Raw genomic sequence first — 15,388 nt, forward strand, 5'->3', positions numbered from 1 at the left:
CAAGGAGCACAGAAAAGTCCATTTGCAGAAAGGATGAAACAGACACAGAGAGGGGGCGGGTTTCGGGGGGTAAAGAGAGGAATCTGAAGCTCCTTGGGGCTTCCCTGACTCTAGTTCTCCTCCTTCCCTGAGGCTGCACTGTGTTTTTACCCACCCCCTGTCTATGAATAACCCTGCCCTAAGGGGCTTCCATGGTGGCTCAGAGGTTAAAGCGTCTGCCCACAATGCGGGAGACCTGGGCTCGATCCCTGGGTCGGGAAGATCCCCTGGAGAAAGAACTGGCAACCCACTCCAGTGTTCTTGCCTGGAGAATCCCAGGGACAGAGGAGCCTGGTGGGCTACAGACCACGGGGTCGCAAAGAGTCGGACATGACTGAATGACTTCACTTTTACTTTCTTTCAAGCTATATTGAGTTTGTTTCTTTTATTGCAACTACTGTTTTTCATCAAAAGACAATGTTCATTGTAAGACCATCCTAATTCAGAGATAGAAGAATGTTAAAAGGTAGAACATAACAGCGCATTTTAAGAATAGCTCTGAAAATCTAGGGCTCAGGATTAAACCTGATGCTTGACTCCAAGCCCCGCCCCCATCCCTGGGCAACATGGTGACACTAAAATAAAAACCAGCATATTTCCTGTTCTATCCGCAGAGGCTTATCTGTTGTCTCCAGCTGTCTGCGAAACATTTTTATTTAGATGTTCCTATCAAACATATTTGACAATTGATTTTCTTTCCTTCTGTCAGGATAGAGCCCCTTATTTTATTTGTTTTTCTCCCTCTTCTAAGCTAGTGATCTAAGAGTCATTAAGAATTCTCTCCCTTCCCTTAATCTGACCCCAAATTTTGGAATTTCCTTTTCTTTTAATTATTTCTTTAAATTGTATAATACACAGAACATAAAATTTTACTACCTTGACCATTTTTAAATGTATAGTTTAATGATATTAAATGTGTTCACATTGTTGGGCAACCATCACCAGTCCAATCTGCAGAACATTTTTTCATTTGAAAAGCTGAAACAGTACCCATTAAGAAATAAACCTTGCTTTCCCCTCCCCTCCCCCTGTAACCATGATCTGTAATACCTGCTGGGTCTATGAATTTGACTACCCTGGATATCTCATATAAGTGGAATCATACAGTATTTGTATTTGTCTTTTTGTGACTGGCTTATTTCATTTAGCATGATGTCCTCATAGTTCATCCATGTTGCAGCATGTATCAGAAATTTGGCATTGCTTTTGCTGACATTATTATTCTGATTTAACCTGTTTTCTTTCTTTCCTCTTTGACAGTCTTTGAAGACAAAGATAAAAAGTCTTTATCACTTTGCAGTTGAGTTTTGACATGATGCCTTAGCGAATCTCTGGTGATCCTCTGCTTGCTTACAGCCATCATCTGTGATGTCGGAGTCATCTTTACAAACATAGTTTTCATCTGGTTTTGACCATAGGATTACCCTGCATGGAGTTTCATGGATGGTTGCTACACCCCAGAGGTCCTAAATAGCCCCTTCTTGCTAAAAGTCTTACACTTTTCCTCCTGATACTCCTCATCCAGTCCAGCCCCTTCTTCTTAATTTTTGAGTCCTTCCTGATCTGGTCAGATTCTGTGCTTTTAATGATTTCACTACCCTGTGCTTTAATTTATGTACCACCATTATTCGCCAAGGACCTTCATTTCCATCAAGGAGTCGTTTAACTTTCTCTGCAGAATTCAGTGTTTATATTTGTCTCTTCTTTTTTGCCTTTAACTCCTATCAGATGGAAATTTCAGTTTACTTTCATGACCTGTCCAAATATCACATATTCTGTATAGCTCCCCTTCTTCATGAAGACTTCACAACCGCTCTAGCCCTGTTTACAATTCATTTAGTTATAGGCTTATGCTTACACACATTTACTGTAGATTATGCTGTACTGGTTAGTAGTTTGCTAACTAGATTTCAGTTTTTTGAAGCTTGATGCTTGTTTTTTTCTAGCTTCACATTAGCAACCAGAGTGCAAACATGCATTAAGTGAGCAATAAATATTTGTTGTGTTAGTGGCATTTTCATGTTAACAATGCAGTAACAGAATACATTATAGGCACTCTATAAAAGCTTTCATTTTCTACTTCACTGCTGTTTCTAAACCACCCACACTTAATTTACTTGCAAGTACTTTTAAGTGTGGAAACATCTAAGACAATAATTAGTGTACTTTTTTCTCCCCTGAGAAACCCACAAGGGAATCATTTGATTTAATCTATGTTTAGCCCACATTGTTCCAAAATGAGAAGTGTTTGATACATCTGCAGGTGATTTATCATTAGATACATATCCAAAAAAGAGAAAAAACAAAACCCTACCTGAACTCTGATGTTGGCACTAGGATATTGACTGTAAATGCTATTAGAGCTTAGACCTTCTTTGTAGATAAATGGGGTGTTGTGTAAAGAATCTTGTTTAGTTCTTGTTTATTTTGGACTGCTCTGTTGTCCTGAACTCTTCTCTTCTAGTCCTTTTCTGAAGCTTAAACTTAAGAGCATTGTTCAGTAAGGAGGAGTGGTACCCATTTTTTCCCTCCAACTCAGGAGAGTGAGACTTATCCCTTTGGCCTTCATTTCCCTTCTTTTTGTTAATATTAAACAACATCATACTAGCTGTAAAGATCAAATACTGTAATTACAGTGAGGGAGTACATTTGTAAAGTCTGTAGGCATATAGCTCTTTCTGAGTATGTGGCATCAAGCAGATAAGGCATAATTCAGTTCAGTAATAATGCATTGAGTCACCAGTTACGTCTTGTGCTAGGAATAAAAATGATCAAGTAACACCATGTTGCCCTTATGGATTTTATAGTCTGAAGTGAAGTGAAAGTTACTCAGTTGTGTCTGACTCTTTGAGACCTCATGCTCTGTAGCCCACCAGGCTCCTCTGTCCATGGAATTCTCCAGGCAAGAATACTGGAATGGGTCGCCATTCCCTTCCCCAGGGGATCTTCCCAACCCAGGGATTGAACACTGGTCTCCAGCCTTGCAGGAGGATTCTTTACCATCTGAGCCACCAGGGAAGTAATTACAAGTATGTGAATGTGATTAAAGGTATGTAGAATACTGATTGCTGTGGGAGAGAACAGCAAGGGAGTTATATCTTGTGTATGGGATTGGTGGAATCGTTGAGAAAGTGTCCTTTAGTATGTATACAGTAAGTTCCCTACATAGGAAACTTCAAGGTCAAACGTACCCAACTGGTGTACTCGACTACTGTTCTTTTCAAGGTACTGTACTATGAGATTAAAAGTGTTTTCTTTATTTTTTGTGTTTGTTTTTTAATGTATTATTTGTGTGAAAAGCACTATAAACCTATTACAGGACAGTACTATATAGCTGATTGTGTTAGTTGGGTACCTTGGCTAACTTTGTTGGACTTACAAATTGCCCTTAAGAATGTATTCTTTGAATGGAACTCATTCCAAGAGTTTCATTGGGGATTACTTTATGTAGGGTATTACTGTATTAAAAATATATTTTTATGAATATAGGGTTCCTTTATTTCATTTCAACTTTGTTCATATTAAGCACTCGCTGTAAGGTTTTTTATGTTTTATACTTGGGAAATAATCAGAAGATAGTACCAGGTCATCTGGGATGCATGTCTGAATGTAACAGTGAGAGGAAGACCCTGTGACCTTGTAGAGGTATGGGTATGAAAGTCACAAAACAACCCAAGCTGAACCCTTGGGCAGTTTCTTAACTTCTCTTCATCTTGGTTTCCTGATCTGTTCTGATAGAGACATTGATTCCTGCCCTGCCTAACACAGTATGTAAGATAGTCTGCCGTGTGTAAAAATGTCAATGAAACCTGAATATTGAAAATCCAGTTTATTACAGATGAGCATGCATTTCCAGCATTTCTTGTCCAAAGGGAATATATTTCAGAATTTATAGCCCAAGGAATTGGTCTCCTTCCTGATGTGAAGAAACAAGGTATACAAAAAGGCCCAGAAGTATAGTCCAGGAGTATAGGGTAGGGTAGGTGCTATAAACTCAGGATGCTGCTTCCGTTTGGAATTTGGTTTTGTTTTCACACCTGCCCTAGGCTTCCTCATTTGTAGATGCTTTATTAACAGGAACACAAGAGGAGTCACTGAGACCTAATTTGTTCATTTTGTAGCACAAACTACAGCCTAGATCTAACACCTTCATTATAGTAACTGTATCTTGTGCAAGTAGTGTTCTGAACTGAGACAGCTCCTGGTTTAAGAATGACACATGGGGAAATCTGGACTGACAGCTGCAATCCCAAAGCCAGAATAACCAGTGCTGCATGGATACCTGGTAACCCACCAAAATTACTGAAGGTGTATACAGTTGACCTTTGAACAACATAGGTTTGAATGGTGCGGGTCCACTTATACTTATATTTTTTTCAATAAATATCTGCATTTTCATTTTACAGAACATTTAAGTGTGGGGGAAAGTTTGTGTTTTATAAGATATCACAATATGTGGGATCAAAAGAACCAGAGCATGATACTCTCCAAATTGTTTGAGCTTCCTGCCTTTGATTCATTTATCAATTTCTTTGTTTTTTGAAGTAGGGATCACTGATATTTGACCGCATGGGGACAATACCCCTAGCCCCCTATGCTGAATAGTCAACTGTATGCACATAAAACTACATTTCTATGATACTCAGTAAGGGTTCAGAAAATAACTGGGATGTGTGCTGTAGATGAGACACTCAAGTTGGACTAGGGAACAGATTTTGGAATCATCTTTCTAAAGATGGCCAGTAAGTCCATGAAAGTGGACACAGTTTCTTGGAAGTCTGTAGAAAAGAAGTCTCTGGAAAACACTGATATCTAGAAAGAGAGTACAGGTGCATTTAGGACAGGTAAGTAGAGATTTAAAACCACATAACCGGAAATGACTTGGACATCTTCTGATATAGTCAAAATAAAGATGAGTCAAGAGGTCCTCTTAACCTTAGTGTATAGTTGCTGTAAGTCATGGCCTAAAAGTCTCAAGTTAGCCTTTTAGTGTAGGTTTTTAAAATCCAATTCAGCCTCGTGTTGGTGTTTTGTCCGCACTGACTTATACATTGCAAGAGTATAACAATTTCTTCCATATGTTTATACTTAACACCTTTTGTGGCAGAAATTTTAAGATCTTTCACAAGTAATCAAATTTGTTTAAGTATATATAGTGTCCCTGCTTACACACACAAAAAATAATAATCGAATAATCCCCTAGACTTTGCTTCTAGATTATTCTCCCTGGTTCCCTGGTTGCTCAGTCTGATTCTTCTGTAAGTTTAGAAGTATATCAGGTACTTGCTTTCATAAGCCTTATTGGTTTGGACTGTAAGTGGAGCTTCTCTTTTATTCACCGAATCCAGAGAAATACAGTGCCTGGCAAAAAACAGGTAATATTTGCTGACTGAATAAACCATGCAGATTTCAGAAACTGTACATTTTTAAAGGATGGTGATTCACTTGCTAATCACTTTTCTTTGCTATCAATTCAGTTCAGTGACTCAGTCCTGTCTGACTCTTTGTGACCCCATGGACTGCAGCACACCAGGCCTCCCTGTCCATCACCAACTCCCAGAGTTTACTCAAGCTCATGTCCATTGAGTCGGTATCATCTAACCATCTCATCCTCTGTCATCCCCTTCTCCTCCTGCCCCCAATCCCTCCCAGCATCAGGGTCTTTTCAAATGAGTCAGTACTTTGCATCAGGTGACCAAAATATTGGAGTTTCAGCTTCAGCATCAGTCCTTCCAATGAATATTCAGGACTGATTTCCTTTAGGATGGACTGGTTGGATCTCCTTGCAGTCCAAGGGACTCTCAAGAGTCTTCTCCAACGCCAAAGTCCAAAAGCATCAATTCTTTGGTGCTCAGCTTTCTTTATAGTCCAACTCTCATATTCACACATGGCTACTGAAAAAACCATAGCTTTGACTAGATGGACCTTTGTTGGCAAAGTAAAGCCTCTGCTTTTTAATATGCTGTCTAGGTTGGTCATAACTTTTCTTCCAAGGAGCAAGCATCTTTTAATTTCATGGCTGCAGTCACCATCTGCAGTTATTTTGGAGTCCCAAAAAATGAAGTCTGCCACTGTTTCCACCTATTTGCCATGATGTAATGGGACCAGATGCCATGATCTTAGTTTTTTGAATGTTGAGTTTAAGCCAACTTTTTCACTCTCTTCTTTCACTTTCATCAAGAGGCTCTTTGGTTCTTTGCTTTCTGCCATAAGGGTGGTATCATCTGCATATTTGAGGTTACTGGTATTTCTCCCAACAATCTTGATTCCAGCTTGTGCTTCATCGAGCCCAGGATTTCTCATGATGTACTCTGCATATAAGTTAAATAAGCAGGGTGATAATATACAGCCTTGATGTACTCCTTTCCCGGTTTGGAACCAGTCTGTTGTTCCACGTCCAGTTCTAACTGTTGCATCCTGCTCTGTATACAGATTTTCTCAAGAGGCAGATCAAGTGTTCTGGTAGTCCCATCTCTTTCAGAATTTTCCACAGTTTGTTGTGATCCACACAGTCAAAGGCTTTGGCACAGTCAATAAAGCAGAAGTAAATGTTTTTCTGGAACTCTCCTGCTTTTCAATGATCCAACCGATGTTAGCAATTTGATCTCTTTTTCCTCTGCCTTTTCTAAATCCAGCTTGAACATCTGGAAGTTCCCGGTTCATGTACTGTTGAAGCTCGGCTTGGAGAATTTTGAGCACTATTTTACTAATGTGTGAGATGAGTGCAATTGTGTGGTAGTTTGAACATTCTTTGGCATTTCCTTTCTTTAGGATTGGAATGAAAACTGACCTTTTCCAGTCCCGTGGCCACTGCTGAGTTTTCCAAGTTTGCTGGCATATTGAGTGCGGCAGTTTCACAGCATCATCTTTTAGGATTTGAAATAGCTCAACTGGAATTCCATCACCTCCACTAGTTTTGTTTGTAGTGATGCTTCCTAAGGCCCACTTGACTTCTCATTCCATGATGTCTGGCTCTAGGTGAATGGTCACAGCATCATGATTATCTGGGTCATGAAGATCTTTTTTTATAGTTCTTCTGTGTATTCTTGCCACCTCTTCTTAATATCCTCTGCTTCTGTTAGGTCCATACCATTTCTATCCTTTATTGTGCTCATCTTTGCATGGAATGTTCCCTTGGTATCTCTAATTTTCTTGAAGAGATCTCTAGTCTTTCCCATTCTATTGTCTTCCTCTGTTTCTTTGCAATAGTCACTGAGGAAGTCTTTCTTATCTCTCCTTGCTATTCTTTGGAACTCTGAAATCAAATGGATATATCTTTCCTTTTCTCCTTTGCCTTTTGCTTCTCCTGTCTTCACAGCTCTTTGTAGGCCTCCTTAGACAACCATTTTTCCTTTTGCATTTCTTTTTCTTGGGGATGGTCTTGATCCCAAGTATAGATAATTGTAGGTTGTAGAAACACAATTAAGCTACTCTTCTTTGTTTCCAGTAGGTGTCTTTTCTCATGGTTTGAACTCAGGGCAGCAATTGTTCTTTTTAAGAGCAAAATGCTGACTTAAAAAAGAATGTGTCTCATAGGCAAATATAAACCAAATGTAATGAAATTCTGACTGTAAAAAAACCCATTACTTTTGAATCCTGAAGATCAAACCTTACAGGATTACTGATAAGGGTAATAGCATATTTTTTTAACCCTCCAAAATATCTTTTTTTTAAAAAAAAAGTTCTTTTTAAACCACAGAATGTAAAGATAGTTATGTTCTATTTATTTCTAATTTCTCTCTTGCTATTTTCCTCTTTTTTTGTATCATGCCCACAGCAGTTGTTTCCCTAACCCTTACCCCAACCCACAGACTTTCTCACGCTCCTTTTTCGGCTCTCGTTTGGCTTTGATCCTTATTTTGACATTTGGAACACGTGTTTGAATTGTAGTTATGGCCAAGTTACAATCCATCAGGTTTCCCATAGGGGTGATTATGCTTATTTTACCCCCAAACAAGGTGATCTTTTTATGATGAAGTATTGAGTTCACTCTAAATAAGCCTTCATCCTCCTCACTTAATTCCTCGTTCCTCGGAAACATGTTGACAAATGGATGACTCTGAGGTTCTGTAAAATGATTGTGAGTGAAGCTCATGAGGTGAGAAGAGAGATGGGGACACAAAGAGGTAGCAAGTGTTTCATTGTTAGATAGAGTACGGTTTAGTCCAGACCCAGATACATGCTTGCTTGTGGATGTAATATTTACTCTCTGTGGGTTTTAACCTCCTCTTGTATAAACGGAAGTGGTAATTACCTGCCTTGGAAACGCTGATCCAAAAGGGCTCATTTTGGCAGATTTCAAAGCAGTACACAATGGGCCTGATCACTATTTCATTTAGAATATAGATGAATTCATTTGTATCCTTTCTTAGGATTCTGCATATAAATGATATCATATGATATTTGTCTTTCTGACTTGTTCTGATAATCTCTGTTTCTATCCATGTTGCTACAAATGGCAATCTTTATTTTTTTTTTTATGGCTGAGTAATATTTTATCGTATATATTTACCACATTTTCTTTATCCATACCTCTGTTGATGGACATTTAGGTAGCTTCCATGCCCTGGCTATTTAAATAGTGCTGCAATCTACAAAGCAGAAATAGAGTTACAGATATAGAAAACTGATATATGGTGACCAGGTGTTAAGTGTGGCAAGGGATAAATTAGGTGATTGGGATTGACATATATATTCTACTATATGTAAAATAGATAAATAAGATAAAAAAGATAACTAATATAACTTAGAAACTGCTGTATACACAGGGAACTCTACTCAGTCATGGACTTTATGAGAAAAGAATCTAGAAAGAGTGCTTATCTGTATCTTTACAACTGATTTACTTTACTATAAACTTGAAACTAAAACAGCACTGTGAATCAAGTATACTCCAATAAAAGAAAAAGAAATATAAAACCACAGTTGCTGATCTAAGGTGTGCATCCATGGCTCAGTCTGATATCCAAAGCACAGTCTGAGTTTTAGTTGCATAAACATTTCCCAAGTTGACCTTCGAATGTATGTGAAATTGTGGGTGGACAGAGAAAAACATGAGGAACTTAAAACAGATTGATGGTCTTATTGTGAACATCAGCTCCTTTGAATTTCAGGATATGATAATAAGTGATCTAAATTATTTTTATATATATATACACATGTATATATATTATTCATTTATAACATATGTTATGTATTTACAAACCCTGTCATTAGGTTCATATTCCTATGGAGAATATTGATAACTAATTTGAGTTCCTTTCTTAGAAGTTATATCTATTATCCTTATTTCCAAGAGGTACTTAATACATTTTTAAGTATTCAGAGAAGAATCAGTAATGGTTCAATCAATGCATAAAATAATAAGTGAATTGAAGATAAACTCAGAAACTTAATAATCAATGCATGCAAGCCACATTTGTATTGAGTATGTATGTGTGTGTGTGTGTGTGTATGGATGGCTGAATGGTCATGAAGCCCAGGATTAAACATTTGAAAAGCAAAGCAGTCACTATGTACCAGGAATAGCAGACTAAATACCATTTTCTAAAGTTCCAGGTTTTCCTCCAAATTTAGGAGGACACATGCACACGCTGTTTAAAACAAATTAATTCTCTGTTGGTGTGTGTTTCAGTTGCATCTGAAACTGAAGATTCATTCTAACATGTTCGTTTCTTTTTGGTCCTAAAGATCAGGTCTAACAAGGGTTGCTGATAAAGTTAATAGCATATTTTTTTAACCCTTCAAAATATCTCCTGCACAATGGGGGTGATAATGATGTCAACCCTCGAGGGGCTGGGAGAGTTAAATGTTTTGTTTTAAGAACATTTAGCCTCATTTAACAATTTATATTGTGTGTGTAAATTGCTGAGCACAAAGCTTGGCACATAATAGGCACCCACTAAAGGTTAACTGTTCTTATAGTTGCTTTGAGGCCTGTGCATCGAGTGATTGTTACATCTGCTGTTAGTGCTCAGGTATGGTTTTGCTGAGCCCTGTGCACTGTTTTTTTTTTTTTTTTTTTTTCTAACTTTTTATTTTATATTAGAGAATTAGCTGATTCCTGGTGGCTCAGTTCGTGAAGAATCCACCTATAATGTAGGAGACCTGGATTTGATCCCTGGGTCGGGAAGATCCCGTGGTGAAGGAAAGGGCAATCCACTCCAGTATTCTTGCCTAGAAAATTCCATGAACAGAGGAGCCTGGCAGCCTCCAGTCCATGGGATCACAGAGTCAGACATGACTTAGTGACTGAACCACCATAGCCGATTTACAGTGTTGCGATCGTTTCAGGTACAGCAGATGGACTCAGCCATACACATGCTGCTGCTGCTGCTAAGTCGCTTCAGTCATGTGCGACTCTGTGCGACCCCATAGACGGCAGCCCACCAGGCTCCTCTGTCCACGGAATTCTCTAGGCAAGGATACTGGAGTGGGTTGCCATTTCCTTCTCCTCAGCCATACATATGCTTGTATCCTAAACTCCCCCCATCCAGACTGCCACAGTGAGCAGAATTCCATGTGCTGTAGAGTATGTCCTTGCTAGTTATCCATTTTAAATATAGAGGTGTGCACATGTCGGTCTCAAACTCCCTATCTCTTCCCCCCATTCTTCCCCACATACAAAGGATGTCATATGATATTTCTCCTTTTCTCTCTGAGGTACTTCACTCAGTATGATAATTTCTAGGTCCATCCATGTTATTGCAAATAGCATTATTTCATTCTCTTTAATGTCCTGTGAATCAGTCTTGATGGTACTCTTGTGAACCAAACTCACCACCAGAAGCACCTTGGCATTCCTCTTCATCTTTTCTGGTGGTCCATTCTCCTGATTCATTTTGTTTATGTTTTATTAATATTTAACACAGTTACATTTTAAAAAGATTCATTAGCTTAAATCCTTTCTGAAATAGAGAACAAAAGAAAAAATATTATCGTTAATATTTTATCAATTCCTCCCATTTCTTTTTTCAGTGTTCTCATAGCTATATAATTAGGATTACACTGTTTTTATTGATTGGTTTTCTATATTTTTAAATTAATGGTATTTTCTACAACATTAAAAGTATGACTACTTTATCACTTTTATAGTTGTATCACTTTGCATCATTCATATCACTTATATACTTTTTAATAGTCAATGAGTGTGTCATATTTTATTTAAGCATTTCTATCTTGTTGGGCTGGTTGATTATCTCTAGATGTTGTCCATATAAGTAATATTGAAGTAAATATTTGTGTAAATTCTAGTTTGCTTTTCTGATTATTTCTTCTAGATACAGTTTTATGTATGGGATTCTGAATTAAACTAAGTAATATGCATTTTAAAGTAAGAGTTTATAGTATAACAGTTAAAATTGGAAGAATTTTTCTTTTAAAAATCCTGAGCAGTGGTTTTTAAAATACTCTATGACATCTCCTTTGGGCTTACTATTGAGAGGAAAGAGTTATCCACTGAAGGTGACTTTTTTCACTGTTTTTCTATTAATAGCAAGTAAAACTTTTTTATTTAGTTACAAGGATGCACTTTCAAAATGTTAGATTTAACAAAAGTTTAAGTCATATGTTCCGTTTCATTTTTATGATGAAATATGAAAAGTTTTTTTTTTTATTTTGAATACTCATGATTATATCCTGAATATCATATTTAATTAGTAATTTCTTTGAAATTAAATTTCAACCCTCTGGTTAATTTTAATATTAATGAAGAAAGATAGTGGCATGAAAGTAGTTTTAGGAACTTAATTAAAAATCAGGTGAAGAATATTGTGCCAGCTTTACAACTGTCACCAACATTTCTCCTTGAAAAAGAGTATGAAAAAATATTTAGATATTGTTGCAGCTATAGAGAAAATAGCACTCTTTCCTCATTCTACCATTCCCAAGGGCTTGGGTGTCAGATGGAGCCAAGGCTTCAGAGAAGTGAGGAAATACTTGGTGATAGAGACAGAATATTTTAGAATCTTCTTGGCAACATACCAAAGACTATGAGAAGAATAAGTACAGGAACCAGGAGTTGGCAGTAAACCTCAATGCATAAATCCCTCTTGTCTCCATCCTACAAACTCAATCAAGTCTCATAAATTCATGCATGATTGCTTGCAAGTTTTACATTATTTTTAACATGCGAGCATGATCTGAGCTTCATGCTGAAGTTGACATGATGTGGGGTAGAAGCAACTCTGGAATAAACTAGCATCTAAGAAGATGGAAAATGACTGATAATTACAAGGAGCAGGAATTTTGGCCAAGAGTTAAGGTCAAGTCAGGAGCCCTCACTGACTGGGATTTGGGAGCATCCAAGACAATTTTTCTTGTATCCCAGTGGCCACCAAGACCCCAGATGAAGGCTTCTTTACAGGAGACTCCACAAGCACCACCAAGTTCATAGCACAAGTTCCACTTTTCACTGTTGTACGGAGCAGAGTGCCTGAGAATTCACTGCCCTGGTACTAAGTCAAGGCCCCATGGTGGATGCGCTTCAGGTTTATCTTTAGAAACATAAACTTCTGGATATTTCTGAGTTAAGGTTTAGTCATTCCACATTGCTATCAGATTCCAGATAAGTTATCAGGCAGTAAAAGCATGAATGTCTCATCCTTCATTCATATGTCCTCAATCTAACAAGCATTTGGACTCTAACAGGAATAGGGGAAGGGCATATATATGAGTGTATCATCCCAAATAGTAGAATCTAGGGACAAAAATAAATACTCTTTTGATCATGGGAGGTGTTTAAGCAAGTGGAAATTGGATTTGGTTGGGATGAAATAGGGGATTTTGCAATGAAAAAACCGTAACAGAAATGGTATGTTCAATAGAAAAGTTACATTAGATAAACTTATGGCTCCACTGGTTGAGATTAAATTGCCCACCTTAGAATATTATAGCATTGATTTTAGGTATATATATTTGTATACTTGTCTGTTTTTTCCCCCCAAAATTGACCTTTCTGCCATTTATTTTTGCCTTTGTGTAAATATAATTTTCATATTTGGCTGCTCAGGAAACATTTTCTACTAGTAGTAGCTCTAATGTTGATGATCAAATTAATGTTTTTATACATGTCCCTATCAGATGTAAATCTGTGTTCACACTAGGTTAACAGCTCAAGACTGTGAGAATATTCTATTGGCTATGAGATTTGTGGCTTTAATTGCAACCGAATTAATCTATAGAATTTAACAATTATACTGCCATCTGTCTTAAGGGTTTATAACTCAGGTAGAGAATAAGCAAGTAGCATAAAACACTTGTACCTGTGTGTGCTGCTCAGAGTTTTATTGGTAATAAAAAAAAAAAAAAGACATGCTGACTTTTGTGCTTGGGAACAGAATCTGTTTCTAACCTTTGCTATTAACAGGAAGTGGGAGAGGTGAAATGAGGCTTGGTTTTGTGGCTAGGCAGGAAGGAGCACTCTGTGTTCCTAAGCGTGGCATCCAAGTTTCATGTCTGTCTAGCTTCTTGCTCCTTGGAATAGCTGGCCTTTGAAGTCCTAAAAACACAGATTGGTAATGAGCAACATAAAATCAAGAGTGGGTAAATATTTGGGAAATCCAAGCTCTGAGAATAGCCAGTCTAGGATAATTTGGCTCAGACTGTGTCATAGCTGTGTTTTCCTTTCCCAGATAAATTATAAAGCTTTACTAATAAAATAGCATTGTGTGCATGCTCAGTCATGTCCAACTCTTTGTGATCCCATGGGCTGTAGCCCGTGAGGCTCCTCTGTCCATGGGATTTTCCCAGCAAAAATACTGGAGTGAGTTGCCATTCCCTTCCCCAGGGCATTTTCCCGATCCAGGTATCGAACCTGTGTCTCCTGCTTGGCAGGCAGATTCTTTACCACTGAACCACCTGGCAAGCCCAATTATAATAGCATGCGTTTCTCAAATAATGATCATTGAAATGTGTCTACTTCACTTGTGTTTTTAGAGCTATTGCTGCATTTACTCTTGAATTTTAGGTCAGCAGCAATTTGCTGACCAGTATATTAATATGACAACTCAGCCCTCGAGTGCCTGTTTTTTGATAACTAGACATAGTATTAGAAGAGAGAATTCTAGTGTAAGTTTTAGGTTATATACTTAATTAATACTTTTGCATAAAAATGAATATTTTCTCCTACTGCATATTCATTGAAAAAGCACCTGATGCTGGGAAAATTAAAGGTGGCAGGAGAAGGAGCTGACAGAGGATGAGATGGTTGAATGGCAATTACCGACTCAGTGGACGTGAGTTTGAATGAACTCTGGGAGATGGTAAAGGACAGGGAAGCCTGGCATGCTGCAGTCCATGGGGTCACAAAGAGTCGAACACATTTAGCAACTGAACAACAACACAATAACAATATAGCTTCCATTATAATGTATACAATGTCTTGTTTTAGAAAATATTTTTGTCAGGAGAAGACCCACTTAATAAAGATTTATTTTCACCAAGGTCATCTTCTAAAATTATATTATACGTAGAGAAGGATGCGACAGTAGCTCCAGCTAGACTTATTTTAATATTTAGGAAATATCCCATTTACCAATACTGTTATCACCTCCTCCCTCTAAGAAAATGAAAACAGGCCAGTTTTGCTAAGTTGTCCCAAAGGAAAGACTTATATGAATATTTTTATATATTTAGAAATATATGAATTTTAAAAGGCAGTCTTAGTTACTAGCATGTTTAACTCCTGTCTTGGAGATAATTCTTAAAACTGTAAAGGTGATTCAGTTTAAATTACTATAGACTTCTGAAATCTGATTTAATAGTCTAGTGTTTACCTTTTAAAAATTTCCTGACTTTTACAGTTATGACTGTCAAGATATAACACATGTTTTCTAGAGATCATAATTTTTCAATCCTGATAGCTTTTTCTAATTTGTTATGATAATTATATAACAATAATAGTTTGAAGAACTTGATGGTGAGAAAGACTGAAGGCAGCAAGAGAAGGGGGCAGCAGAGGATGAGACGGTTAGATAGCATCAGTGACTCAAAGTACATGAATTTGAGCAAACTCTGAGACAGAGTGAAGGACAGGGAGCCTGGCATGCCGCAGTCCATGGGGTTGCAAAGAGTAGGACGTGACTGAGTGACTGAACAGCAACAAAAACAATTGTTTAAAATTTCCATTGCATGATAGTTAGACTTGGAATGCTAGAAATCATGGGAATATGTAGCCAATGAAAGGAGGGTTGATTTTCGTTAGGCACTGTTTCACACAGTACCAAATTAAAATGGCACTGTCTATATTCAGGTTTATAAGAAAACGTGGCCTTTCATTTATCAAAATGTATTTATGAATATTTATCAGAGTTTTAGTGAAGAATACATATGTATGAAATATACTCATATT

At 37.5% G+C, this 15,388-nt stretch overlaps 1 protein-coding gene across 4 annotated transcripts in view; it reads left to right on the plus strand.

Moving 5' to 3' along the window:
• Positions 1-15,388, plus strand: part of PDE3A (phosphodiesterase 3A) — a 359,340-nt gene that overhangs the window by 44,149 nt on the left and 299,803 nt on the right. The gene's annotated exons all lie outside the window — the stretch shown is intronic.

This window comes from Dama dama, chromosome 22 (assembly GCF_033118175.1).
Source record: "Dama dama isolate Ldn47 chromosome 22, ASM3311817v1, whole genome shotgun sequence".
Taxonomy (NCBI): domain Eukaryota; kingdom Metazoa; phylum Chordata; class Mammalia; order Artiodactyla; family Cervidae; genus Dama; species Dama dama.